Source organism: Nilaparvata lugens, chromosome 4, assembly GCF_014356525.2.
Source record: "Nilaparvata lugens isolate BPH chromosome 4, ASM1435652v1, whole genome shotgun sequence".
NCBI classification, from domain to species: Eukaryota; Metazoa; Arthropoda; class Insecta; order Hemiptera; family Delphacidae; genus Nilaparvata; species Nilaparvata lugens.
In genome coordinates this window covers 2,059,150-2,072,468 of record NC_052507.1, presented here as the reverse complement: position 1 = coordinate 2,072,468, position 13,319 = coordinate 2,059,150, and the positions used below count along the sequence as shown (strand labels likewise).

Sequence of the window (13,319 nt, the reverse complement as noted above, 5' to 3'; positions counted from 1 at the left end):
ACTAGACAGCTGATTTATGATGAATAATTCCAAGTCTGATTTTTACGGTAATAATGGCGTTCAAAGGAGACATCTTTTCCTTTTGTATTATCCTTAAAATGCAAAATATCAAAAAACCGTATGTAAACGTCGACGCGAAATTCAAAAAAGGAACATACCTGTCAAATTTCATGAAAATCTATTGCTGCGTTTTGCTGTAAATGCGGAACATAAAAACATAAATATAAACATATAAGCATAAAGAGAAATGCAAAACCGTCGACTTGAATCTTAGACCTCACTAGGCTCGGTCAACAAAATAATTTAACCTCAAATAGAGCAGCGACACACAAGCGACAACAATCGGCCATCTGAAGACATATCAGTTGATTGAGTAATTATAGTCTGTAGTAAAATGGCAAATAAATTCGATTTGAAATTGAATTGAATAGAAAATTTAAATATTTTCAGTTGAAGAATACCTTAAATACTAACCTTACGACCATGCCGCACCCTCTTTCCCTTCTTCTTCTTACTCCTTCTCCTCACCCTTTCTCCCCCTTCTCTCACTCTCTCCTCTTTCACTTGGTACTTATCACTTTCTCCAGCTGACGGTTTCGCATCAAGGGTCGCTGCAGCTTCATTCACGTCGCCTTCCGCTCTACTGGCCGGCTTTTCAACAGCTGATGTAATCTGCAATGATTGGGAATGTTATCATATATCAATAATCATTCACTCTCTCTCTCTTGGTAAGGGCTACTCTATTACACAGTTTGATGAAATATAGTATATAACGATAATATCGGGGGACCGAGCTTCGCTCTGGAGTGTAAAAGCATACAAAATTTGTAACAAAAGATTGAGTTTATAGTTTATATTTATATTTATCAATTTTTTCAGTCGTACAATTGTTTTTACAGTTATATGAGGAGTCACAACAGGATTATGCCCAAAACTGTCTGTTTTGTGTTTTCAAATTTATACTACAGTCCAAATCAAAATCTACGTTAAGCTACTATCACTCATCAAAACAACATAATTGTTAATATACTAAGTACCATTCTACACTAACAGCATCTAGTTTCTATTTTGGACTTTCTGAAGTGAACATGTTTTCTAAAAAAAATATAAATAAACGAAAATAAGTTTTTCTTCCTGCATTTTTCTTCTCGTGAGATCAGCTGAATGATCACTTACTTCGTTCACTCACTTACATTACGGTATCGACAGACGACAAAATTTCCAGCTGTTTTTCCAAAGACGTATTTATCCTTCAAGGACGTATTTAATGTCCTTCAGCGAGTTATCCCAGGGTTGAGACCTAGTTCAATCAAACTTTCATATCATAAACCTACTTTGTTCAAAATTTCGTGAGAATCGTTAGAGCCGTTTTCGAGATCCGGTCACATACAGATATATTATAACATCTAACAGAAATTGCTCGTTTAAATAGTATAGGATATAACCCAGGCTTAGAGCTGATAATCACTAAAAAACCATGTTTTTCACGGTTTTCTCGAAAACGGCTCCAACGATTTTCTTCAAATTTATACCATTGATAGCTATTCATAAGCCCCATCGACTGACATGAGTCTCATTTCTGGGACAATTGCAGGAGCTCCGTAATATTCTTGAGAAAAATGGCGGATAATTACTAAAAAATAATGTTTTTCACGATTTTCTAAAAAATGACTTGACCGATTTTTTAAAATTCATACCCTGTATAGTTATTTATCAGCTCTATTAACTGGTATGAGTATCCTTTCTGGGAAACTAATGGGGGGTCCACCCCATCCTTGAGAAATGGACTTTGTAACCTCCTTCTCGTGCATTAGGTAGGTAGGTAGAGCAGTTGATAAAAAGAACACATAGTCGAGATATTTCATTTGTAGAACAGCTGTTTTGACGACTTTTGAAAAATATCATCAAATTTCACAATTTACACAAAGGAAAAAGTACTCTGAAAACAATATTATATATACACATAAATACGTAGTTTCAAATATGTTGCTGCCAATCGTCATTATGTTATTCCCCTAAACTATTCTCCTTTAAGAATGGGGCTTACAGTTCAATGAGCAAGGAAAGTTGTGTGAGTGCGCCACACCAGATTTTTTTATTTCCATTCTATGATTAAGTGCGTACAGTCACTATCTCCGTAAACCTCTGTTTACGGTTTGTGTTTACTGTAGTGGTACAGTCCGGGTCCTGTAGCTTTGCCTGTCGGCGGTGGGTCACTAGACTATAATACTACCCATTCAAAAACATCAAGCATTATTGAAAATGTATCTTTCCATAAGCAACAGATGCTCATTTGTATCTTTTCTAAAGCAACATGTTGCATCCGAAAAGATACACAACCTATCAGCTGACATTCGTTCAAAACATGTTCTTTCTATTTTATGTGATACGTTGCAATCTCTTCATGAAGAATCTTTTCTAGCGAGCATCCTTCAAGGAAGCTCTGTAGGGAGCTTCCTCTACCTAGAGTCTCAGAAGCTGATGTTTTTCAAAGTCCTAAGTATCACCCCGCGAACCATACCTTGCCTATAAGCCATGGAGGCAAAGCTAGGGGTCGTGTACTGTTTGTTTTTTGATAAATAAATAAATTATTATTACCTTTGGAATTTTCGACAGACTAGCTTCTTGGTCTTTTTCTTCTTTTATACTTTCTGGAGCACCCGGTTTAGAAATGCTTTCAGTAACTTCGGATTCATCAAATCCTCTGCCTGGTACCCTTTTCTTTATAACTCGACCACCCCTGAAAAAACAAAAGATTGAATAAATTATCACACATACATTCAAGAATAGTTAATGCAGGGTGTTTCAGAGAAACGGGAAATTTTGAAAGTTGAATAATTTCAAGAAAAACAAATCTTTTAATAGAGTTTTTCATATCATTCAATAGTAAAAATAATCCCTTTTTAGAATAAATAATACCGTAAAATTTATTTTTTTGAAGATGACATCTTGCAGGTGTGTTCCTTTTCTACGCAAACATTCCTGTAGTCTCTTCATCCCATTGTCCATGATTTGGAGTAACATTACAACTGGAATTTGAAATCGCTTCTCGAATCTTGGCTTTCAATTCTTCCGTTCTTGCAGAATTAAAAGCCAAGATTCGAGAAGCAATTTTAAATTCCAGTTGTAATGTTACTCCAAACCATGGACAATGGGATGAAGAGACTACAGAATGTTTGCGTAGAAAAGGAACACACCTGCAAGATGTCATATTAAAAAAAAAAAAAAATACGGTATTATTTATTCTAAAATGGCATTATTTTACTATTGAACGATATGAAAAACTTAATTTAAAGATTTGTTTTTCTTGAAATTATTCAACTTTCAAATTTCCCGTTTCACTGAAACACTCCGTAGATCTCCTTTGCAGAGCTTACTTTTCGTTCAAACTTGACCGTAGTGTCGCCAAAAACAGTCCAAAAAACGAATTATTTACTAGCAGTTCGTCATGAAAGTGAAATAGATAAGCTTATCTTTGTTGTTGATGAAGTAGGCCTATTACTATTGAATGCATGCATGGCTGAGAATACCTTTTTACAAGTTTTGTTCACTTGTTCTGACCAGTCAAGAGTATTATTCATAATAATGCCTAAATTTTTAACTGAGCTACAGTAAGGAATGTCATTACCGTCTACACTAATTTTGTGAATCGATTCAAGGTCAATATTGTTTATAAGACGAGAATATCCAATTATAATGGGTTGTGTTTTGATGGGATTAAGCTTAAGGCCATTTTTCTTTGTCCATTCCACTATCGAATTGATATCCTGATTCATTATTCCAACTGTTTCATTAATTTTTGTTATGGGACAGCTTAAATAGATTTGAAGGTCGTCTGCATAAGTATGGAAACTGGAGAATTTGATAATGGAAGAAAGGTCATTAGCATACAAAGTGAAGAGGAGAGGGCCTAAAATTGAACCTTGTGGTACTCCATGCATAACGTTTTTCCAAGTTGACTTTTTGTCACCGACAGATACACATTGTTTCCTACCTAATAGATAGGATTTAAACCAAACTAACGAGTTGTGACTGAAACCAAGAATAGCCAACTTATTCAGAAGGACTGTATGATCAACAGTATCGAATGCTTTAGAAAAATCAAATAGGGTGAGGATGGTGCATTTTCTTTGGTCCATAGCTAACCTTATATCATCAGTGACACGAAGCAGAGCTGTCTCAGTTGAATGGAATTTTCTAAAGCCTGATTGAAAGTTATGAAGCTTACTATTGTTGTCTAGAAATTTTACAACTTGAGCATGAATGAGTCTTTCTAGCACTTTGGACAATGCAGGTAAAATACTGATTGGTCTAAAATCCTCAACTTTATTGGGTGATGGAACTTTATTTAGAGGGCGAACCAGAGCAAACTTCCAGTTTTCAGGGAAAATGCCTTCTTCAAGTGACTTGTTGAAAATGTATGTAATGGTTGGTAAAACAGCAAATAACATCTTCTTGATAAATTTAATAGGAATTTTGTCTACACCCATAGCATTACTATGAATACGTTGAATTGCTCTGAAAGTGTCTTCTTCTGAGATTGGATGGAAATGAAATTGATCAGTGATTGGTAAATCTAAGTTTGTAACCTGCTCTTCAAGATCATCTATATGATTAGCAATGACAACTTCGTCGCGTTGGTTAGAGTGTGAAACGAAATGGTCATTTATATTATTCAATGGTAAGTCAATTTGTGGATTCGATTTCTGTTTGCCAAGCCCGAATTCTTTTATTCCCTGCCAAAGTGATTTAGAGTCTTGTCTATTGTTTGTCATAAACGAATTCAAGTACCTAATCTTTGAGTTCCGTAATTCCTGTTTAACCCTATTTCTAAGGCTCCTATACTCTATCAAACTGTCCAAGTCAAATGTCTTTTTAAATTTTCTATGTGCTTTGTCTCTACGTCCCATCATCTTAAGTATGTCTTCAGTCATCCACGGTACTCGTCGTTTTCTATTAATCCTCCTTGTCACATAAGGTGCATGTTTGTCATACAAAGTCAAAGTCCAATTCTCGAAAGTCTTGACCATGTCATCAACTGAGGGTAATGCTTCAATTTGATGCCATGGAGTCTGAGCCACATCAGTCAGGAAGGCGGCTTCATCAAAGTTTTGAAGTCTCTATAAGTGATAATTTTCTGTTCTGGCTTGGGTATCTTATGGGAAAGTACACAGTAGATCAAATCATGTCTAGAAATAGCTGGGACTGAGATTTGGCCTGCTTGAACAACCTCATTGGGATCACTAACAATGAGAAGGTCAATGAGTGTGTCTGATTCATTAGTATGATGAGTTGGATCGAGGGGTAAAATAGTCATGTTTAGGCATTGGAAAATTGTAGTCAGTTGAAAGTAGTCAAAGTTACGATTCGTCATGTTCAAGTCGGTGTTCATATCCCCCATAACTAGTATACGGTTATAACAAGGCATAAGAGAAAGCAAGGCATTTTCGAAATCTGTGAAATGACCTATTTTTGGTGGGCGATAACAGATACCAACGAGTAATTTATCATTACTAGATAAGGATAATTCAAGTAGCATAAACTCTGGTCTGGAACAATACTCTTGTTTAGATGTGATTAAAACTTTTGTTTTGATACCATCTTTCACATAAATTGCTACACCCCCACAAGCTTTATTTAATCTATCATTCCGGAAAAGATTATATCCAGGCAATGCAACAAAATTTGATGAAATACTAGGCTTCAAAAATGATTCAGAAATTCCGATTATATTGAAGTCCTGAAAACGGAAGATTGCTCTGAGTTCATCAATGTGGCAGCTGAGGGATTGTACGTTAAGGTGAGCAGCCTTGAAAAGTTTTTGAAAGAGTGGAGCTTATTTGCTAGAAACATACCTGCGTCATTATTACTATTATTGAAATAATCATACCTACTTGAGGGCGAGCGAGCTGACGTGTCAGTGAGAGGCATCATGGAAGCAGCAGACCAATCGAGAACCGACCTCAGAACGACACATGACGGGGGAAATGGGGATGAAACTGATAAAACTTAACCTAAATGAAAAAGTCTCTTGATTCGAGTGCATTCAGTATGCCTTGACAGTTCGGCTCCCTTCACTATTTAAAGCACTAGTTCAAAAATTCACTAAACACAATAAGATGTAGATGTGTGGAGTCTTGGTCACAATAAGATTGAGAAAGAGCTGGTAGTGGGAGATCTGGTCCAAGTGGAGATAGAGCGAGTAGGTATCCAGTAGTGGAAGAATCGGGTCCAAGTGGAGGTAGAGCGAGTAGGTATCCAGTAGTGGAAGAATCGGGTCCAAGTGGAGGTAGAGCGAGAAGGAATCCAGTAGTGGAAGATCGAGTCCAAGTGGAGACAGAGAGAGATGAAATCCAGTAGTGGAAGATCGTGTACATGGTGGAGATAGAGCGAAATGGGATCCAGTAAAAACTGAAAAAGAGAAGAAGAAGCCAGCAGAAACACGAAAAATCTTTGAAGAAAGTTATCAATAGAGGAAAGATACATAATACAACTGATTATATGATATGATTACTGACACATAATACAACATTTGAACATGCTGGATAGCTAGTGGAAAAATCACAGGGAAAATAATGATAATAATAGGGAAGAAAAGAAGAGAAAGAAGGAATGTGCACAAATTGCGAAGAACTTATGAAACTGAACTATAGAATAAGAAATAGAACATCGCATTGTGATCTTGAATTAATCAAGGAGAAAAGAAAAAGAAGAAAAGAAAAAGAAAGAGAAGAAGAAGAAGAAGAAGAAAAGAAGAAGAAGAAGAAGAAGAAGAAGAAGAAGAAGAAGAAGAAGAAGAAGAAGAAGAAGAAGAAGAAGAAGAAGAAGAAGAAGAAGAAAAAGAAGAAAAAGAAGAAGAAGAAGGAGAAGAAGAATAGAAAAGAATAATAATTATCATCGCAAACAACAATATTCAAGTAATCATCATAAATATAAGATCAAGAAGAGAAACGAGAAAGAAAAAATAAGAAATTGAGGAGACGATGGAAAAAGTGCTAGATTATTTTAGATGAGTTTTAAATAGTATTGAACGGTGAAGTGTGAAAAATATTATATAGTATTAGAAGTATAATTGACTATTGGGAGTTGCAATAACGATAAAAGTAGTAAATTGAGAACTGTAATAGTTTAGTGATGAATGTCTAAGATAACGTTAAATGAAACACAGCCCCTATATAAGCATATGAACAGACTACCCACCCCTCTGTTCTATCAATAATTCTTCACACATTAGCTTCTATTGTTCAAGCTGTGGCAACAGTAGGAGATATCATTATATAGGAGATTACTATCTTTACCTATAGATTACATCCACATCTATAACGTATGTTAATCATCCAATTTATTTGAAATTCAGCATTTCGAAAATTATTAATTATGGAGATAATTTTGGTAAGAGATGTATTAATTATTAGTAAGAATAGAGATAATGATTCTCTAAGTACCCTCTGGAGTATAGTAGTTGATGCATTGAACGTAGTTTTGGGAATTAATATAAAGATAAATTATTAATCAGTATTAACAAATGTGGATCTCCTTAGTTTGAAATTGTAATATTACATTTTTCTTCCCACATTTAAATCGAATCTTCAATTCGAGATCTATGGAACTTTATAGTAAATGTCAGAGTTATCAATAGACGGATAAACTTTTTGATGGAGAATTTATTATCGTAAATGTTTGTTGCATTGTTCCATAATGTCACCGAGGTAGGGTTAACAAATTATTAAATAAATCGTTTATTTGAATAGAATATATGTATAAAAATTTAAAATAACATTTTCAAATTAAAGTTTTATTGAGAACAGATGTAGAATGTGAATTCTAAATTTATAAGTTATAATTTTGTGTTGACGTGTCTGTAAAGATCGATATTGAAGAGGGCGTTGTCTTTCGTGACTGGCAACTTGTGTCTTTTTCCTGTTGGACCTTCTTCTGAAACTAATGGCTGGCTGTTGCTTGTATAATTTTGTGCTCTGAATTATTGTCTGTTTAAGTAAATTTATTAATGTTTTAAATTGAGTTTTATATAAATTTTTGTGCATAATTTGCTGTTTGTTTAGTAAAGCCAATAGCCACTGTGTTTCAACTGTAAACTAGATAAGTATTTTTTTTAGTTCGTAATAACTCTGAAATCATTAGGCTTGTAAGTTATTGTTTTTTGTATATTCTGTGTTTTGCAAAAATTTTCATCTGAAGATTATAAGTTAATTTGCTCTGAAAACTGGATTTCTCATTCATAGGCAATAGATCCGTTCACAGTTTATCAAGAATCTATTTTATTGGAGCCGACAACTTTCCTTAGTGTGATAGGTGTTATATGCTAATCCAACCGTTTAAGGAAAATTGGTAGCACGGCAAATGGTACGCCCTGGTGTGGGACTGAATCACCACATTTGTTCCAAATGTTACCCCTGTGGTGGGACAGAATTACAAAATAAATATGTCCCAAATGGTACACCATGAAATCCCTGGTTGTAAAAAATTATTAGTAGCATAGATATCTTGATAGGTTGTGAATGGTTTGTTGCTGAGTGGGAAATCGGTTCAAGAGAGATCAAGTCCTAATGATATATTATCTGTGCAGACTAGCAAAATGGCATACAATATGAAAAATATTAAAATTGATGATGAGTTAATAGCTGCCTTAACACAACTGTTTGATAAGCAAGATGCTAAGTTAGACCAAATGTTTAAAAATCAAAATGCTAGATTTGATGAGTTAAATGCTAGATTTGATGAGCAAAATGCTAAATTTGATAAGCAAAATGCTAAGTTAGACCAAATGTTTAAGAATCAAAATGCTAGGTTTGATGATATGAAGCAAGAATGTACTAGCATTAGACTAGAGCAGGTTAGTATAAAACCTTCTATTGAAAAGTGCACATGAAACATTGAAAGATGAAAACAAATTGAAGCAGGATGATAGTAGTGTTAAGTTACAAGATCAACTCATTCAAGTTTCTGAAAATGTAGGCCTAGTTACTGTTGTTGAAAAAGTCAACCATAGTGAAAGTGTAGAATTGAGTAAAGAAGTAGGTAGGGAGTTGTCTTCATTGAAAGTCAACTATCAAAGAAAGTACTATTGCTACATTGAAGGTTAGGAAAACAGTAAACAAATCAAATGTTTCTATGGATCAGATTACTACATCAAAAGTTAGGAAGATTGTAAACAAAATGAATGATTACATGAGACAGGTTTCTGTAGAGGTTAGGAAAAATGTAAACAAAATGAATGTTGCTTTGAGTCAAGTTGATGAGTTCAACTTTCAACTGAGAATTGAAAAGGTGTATGTAATGCATTCTCAAGTGAACATGACTAACTTTTGTGAGCAAAATAGCTTTGTTAAAACTAATGAACCCATGAATAAAATCATGCTATTGAAGAAAACAAAACGCAAAGTTTCCATTGATGTATTAGTATTCAAAGGTTGTTTCAAGTTGCTTATTTACAAGATGATGACAGTAAATCACATGATGAAAGGGTATTCCCCAACACACAATGATTAGGAATCCTGTGTCATGCCGGGATTCAGAATAGCAATGACCGTAAATACTACGTATGGTAAGAGTCCATAATTGTATCTTTTTTCTTTCCTATAGCCTATTTTCTTGGCCCTTAATCTTTTCAATTTTCGATTCTTTCCTGTCTTTGTGTAATATTCAGTAAATTTCTTCTATGAAGCATATCTTAACCAATCTTGTCCATAGTCATTTAAATTTGTATTTTTTCTGAAATAATATTAGAAGTTGAAATAGTAGCTTATTTTCCTAATCTTTAATTTGTTGATAAAACTTAACTTTTCTAAAATCTATCCATTGTAGTGTAAAGAATTGTTTGCTTGTGGTATATTTTTTCATCATGTATCACTTATTTTGAAATGTATGTCGTTTTAGGGAATTTATTTACCCAGTTTTCTTTTTCTCTTGTTTGTATTTTTTAGGGAACTTATTTACCCAGTATTTCATCTTGATCATCTTTGTATCATAATCTTGAAATGTTTATACTTATTATACAGTCTTTAAATTTTAAATTATTTTAAAAAATAATTGGTTTAATTTAAAACGTTGTGTTATATTATCAATTGAAATGAGTTAAAGGCTAAAATTTTTCTAAAGTGTTTTGTAATTGATATTTTTTTTTTAATTTAAAAACTGTTTGTTCTATAAATTTTGATATGATTGATTATCGTTTGAAATGGATGCTGGAGTGTATGTAGAATTTTTAGTGGGGTTTGTTGATTAGAATTTTGCTGGTATGTGATTGTTTTTTTTGAGATGGAAACCCATTATTGCCTAAAGAAGGAATAACAGAGGTTATGACTTAGAGAGGCAGTAATGAGATAATAATTTTTGTGTTGATTACTTATGTTGATTGCCATAGATGCAAAATAATGATTAATAATGTTGATTGCCATAGATGCAAAATGATGATTACTGATGAATATTGTTTGCCTTTGAAGCAAAATATTATTGATGTTTTGAATGGTTTCTTGTTTAATGATTGATAGTAAAGTTTTGTCATGAAATGTAGTTTGTGTTTAGAACATTGAAGAGTCGAAATAAACTATAGTATCCAACAAACGATGATTATAATATTAAATAATTTGCTTTTTATACAATTTTTGAACAAAATTAAAACTAAATAATTTTGAAACCCTGAATGATAAATCATAAATGTGAAATGAACATGCTATAAATGAAATGTTATATTAAATAATAATGAAATGCCGATATATTATGAAATGATTGAATAGAAGACCAAATGTCTGAAATTATTGAAATATGTATTGAAATTAAATTTTTGTTGTGTTGTTATGATGTTTGTTTTTTACAATTTTGATAATGATACAGGGTGTTATGAAATTATATTTCTATTTTGAAGAATGGATTAAAATTTTGATATTTGAACAGTGAATAGATGAAAATGAATGATTTTTTTTTTTAATTTATCATTGATATGTCCATATTTTACAATTTATGTATTGCTGACTGTATAATAAGATGTTAACAAATTTCAATTTCATAGATACTTAAAATAATTTTTATGTGTATTAGATTGTATTGATAGCCTAATCAAGTTTTTCTTCTTAGTTTATAAGCATTTTAAGATAACAGGTACAGCACAGACATTAACATTGAAATAGTTATCATGTGAATCTCGAAATCAGTAACAAGTGAACGCCATGAAGAGTGTTAAGAACATTTGGGTGATTTTCGAACTAGTGTGACATATCTACGCCAAAATCAACGTTGCGGCCTACACCAATAACTACGCCAAAATCTACGCCGATGCCTGTGCTGATGCCAACGCCAATATCTGCGCCAATGCTGATGCCAAAATCTGCGCCAATGCTGATGCCAAAATCTGCGCCAATGCTGATGCCAACAACAAAAATCAATGCCGATGCCTGCGCCAATGCCAATAGCTACGCCAATGCCAAAATCTGCGCCAATGCCAATAGCTACGCCAATGCCAAAATCTGCGCCAATGCCAACACCAAAATCAACGCCGATGCCTGTGCTGATGTCAATAGCTACGCCAATGCCAATAGCTACGCCAATGCCAATGCCTGCGCCAATGCCAATGCCTGCGCCAATGCCAATGCCTGCGCCAATGCCAATATCAATGCCGATGCCAAAGCCGACACCAAAGCATACGCAAATAGCAATGCCAATGCTTATTGCTGACTCTGTATCTCAAACTTCAACACTACTGCATTACCTGGAGGTAATTGCCATCCATGTTCACATTCACAACTTTGAATTCAGAAGAACAGTCACAGTATCATGAAAGAATTGATTCAAAAAATCCTCTCCTAAATTATTCCTGTATGCAGAACTCTAAACCTTGAAAGATGAAAATATCAAAAAACAAACCTTACCTAAATTAATCCTCACCTAAATTAATCCTGTATGCAGCGTCTATCTCTTTTCCAAAAAACGAATTACATTGTCATTTCAAGCCTGAAATGTACATTGTATAATTACAATATGATACAAAATTTATGTGACTCTGTATTGAATTTGGAATGCAGCCGTCTACTACAAACATGAAGCAATGCTAACTGAGATGTCACCTGTATCGAGTTTGGTATGCAGCAGTCGACTACAAGTATCAGCCCAACACTTCGTGCATCCAGATCAGCCCAACACTTAACGTCATCACATTGGAGTCACACTTAACTGAAAATCATACTGAGTGCCTTAACGGACTGTTTTCCAAAATGTGCATCAATAAAATCAACCGCATCAGTAGTGAAAGAAATGAACATTTTTGATTTATTGAAATTTTATGTGAAAATTAAATGTAACAATTCATCAATTCATTTAAAAAAAAAAATAATAATAATAATAATATTTTTCATTCAACATACTAAAATTTTTTTATGCAATAAAAATTAAATTTTCTATCTATTAAATTTGTGTGCAATTTCAAAAAAAAAAACTATTCTTTACATATTAAACTTTCTGTTGAGATATTTTTCTTTAAATTATAAAGCTAAATCAAAAGTAATATTGATATTCTATATTTTGAGATATTGTTTGGAACATATAACAAACGCTATTGATGAATTTTTATAATAATTTTCAATATTTTTGGATGACATGTATTGTTTTTCTAGAAAAAATTGTTACTGTTCTCAAATTTAAATTTCAACAATTTTCATTAGGGTCAATGTAAATTTTTTCTTTAAATTTTCAAACAGTAAAATTTTTTTATGTCAAGAGGGGGGTATTTGTAATATTACATTTTTCTTCCCACATTTAAATCGAATCTTCAATTCGAGATCTATGGAACTTTATAGTAAATGTCAGAGTTATCAATAGACGGATAAACTTTTTGATGGAGAATTTATTATCGTAAATGTTTGTTGCATTGTTCCATAATGTCACCGAGGTAGGGTTAACAAATTATTAAATAAATCGTTTATTTGAATAGAATATATGTATAAAAATTTAAAATAACATTTTCAAATTAAAGTTTTATTGAGAACAGATGTAGAATGTGAATTCTAAATTTATAAGTTATAATTTTGTGTTGACGTGTCTGTAAAGATCGATATTGAAGAGGGCGTTGTCTTTCGTGACTGGCAACTTGTGTCTTTTTCCTGTGGACCTTCTTCTGAACTAATGGCTGGCTGTTGCTTGTATAATTTTGTGCTCTGAATTATTGTCTGTTTAAGTAAATTTATTAATGTTTTAAATTGAGTTTTATATAAATTTTTGTGCATAATTTGCTGTTTGTTTAGTAAAGCCAATAGCCACTGTGTTTCAACTGTAAACTAGATAAGTATTTTTTTTAGTTCGTAATAACT

At 33.1% G+C, this 13,319-nt stretch overlaps 1 protein-coding gene across 1 annotated transcript in view; it reads right to left on the bottom strand.

Moving 5' to 3' along the window:
• The window catches only part of LOC111047947, a 137,601-nt gene that overhangs the window by 74,328 nt on the left and 49,954 nt on the right, over positions 1-13,319 (bottom strand). The window lies entirely within an intron of this gene.